Source organism: Otolemur garnettii, unplaced genomic scaffold (genome assembly GCF_000181295.1).
Source record: "Otolemur garnettii isolate 467f Iridium unplaced genomic scaffold, OtoGar3 scaffold00031, whole genome shotgun sequence".
Lineage (NCBI taxonomy): Eukaryota > Metazoa > Chordata > Mammalia > Primates > Galagidae > Otolemur > Otolemur garnettii.
The window spans coordinates 7234752-7236039 of NW_003852426.1; the positions used below are offsets into that span (position 1 = coordinate 7234752).

At 43.9% G+C, this 1288-nt stretch overlaps 1 protein-coding gene across 1 annotated transcript in view; it reads right to left on the reverse strand.

The window, feature by feature from the left end:
* STK38 (serine/threonine kinase 38) overlaps positions 1–1288 on the reverse strand; it is a 50185-nt gene that overhangs the window by 3263 nt on the left and 45634 nt on the right. The window lies entirely within an intron of this gene.

The following is a 1288-nucleotide window of genomic DNA, read 5'->3' on the forward strand; positions in this document are numbered from 1 at the left end:
AAGGATAACTAAAATCCAAAATTAATCTGCTATGCTTGACCTATCCTGCCTACCAAAACCAGAAACTGCACCTCTAAGTGTCCCCTCATGGACACTCAGCCCTGTTTCTGCTGGAAGTGCCAATGAATAAGGCTAAAAAAGTGGCAAAAGGAGATAAAGGTAAAAATCACCAGGATGCAAATCAAAGTACAATTATAAAATAAATGAGAACTTCTTCATGCTGAGATAAGATCTGGACTATATCAGGGAATCCAGGCTCTCACTGCTGTTAGCAGCACTCTACTACCCCCACCATGACAACTGTCACCCTCTTTTTTCCTGCTGACTTTCCTCCCTGCAATCCTCCTTCCATTCCTTTCTCTCTTCCAGCAATAGCTTCTACCCTGGGCAGGGATTGTCCTCACTGGTGGCTCCATAAGCTTGCTGAATTCTAAGTAAAAGCAAAGGCAACGTTCCTTTTTTTTCTTTTTAGAGACAGAGTCTTACTTTGTCACCCTCAGTAGAGTGCGGTGGCGTCACAGCTCACAGCAACCTCAAACTCTTTGGCTTAGGTGATTCTCTTGCCTCAGCCTCCCAAGTAGCTGGGACTACAGGTGCCTGCTACAACACTCAGCTATTTTTTGTTGCTGTTGTCATTGTTGTTTTAGCAGGCCTGGGCAGGGTTTGAACCTGCCAGCTCCGGTATATGTGGCCGGCATCCTACTAACTGAGTTATGGGCGCCGCCTGGCAACAGGTTTCTTAAAAGCATTCTTCACCACAGAACCCAAAGTTCTCACTTCTAGGTTCAATATATCTGACACATGGCTAACAAGAAGCCTAACTTTCGATCTTCAGCATGAATGAATTTGGGAAAAGATCCTAAATTTCTAAGAAGCTTTCCTCCCTTATCTTAGCTTGGCAATGATGATTCTTTCAAATTAGTATTAAGCAAAGTATAGACTTTCTAATTCTTTTTTTTTTTCATGTCAGATGGGTAATGAGCTGACGTGGTAACATTTTCTTTTTTAGAAACAGAGTCTCACTTTCTCACTTTATTGCCCTTAGTAGAGTGCTATGGCGTCACAGCTTACAGCAACCTCCAACTCCTGGGCTTAAGAAATTCTCTTGCCTCAGCCTCCTGAGTAGCTGGAACTACAGGCGCCCACCACAACACTCGGCTATTTTTTTGTTGCAGTTTGGCTGGGGCTGGGTTTGAACCTGCCACCCTCAGTATATGGAGCTGGCGCCCTACCCATTGAACCACAGGCGCCGCCCAGACTTTCTAATTCTTAAAAGTTTTTTTTTTTT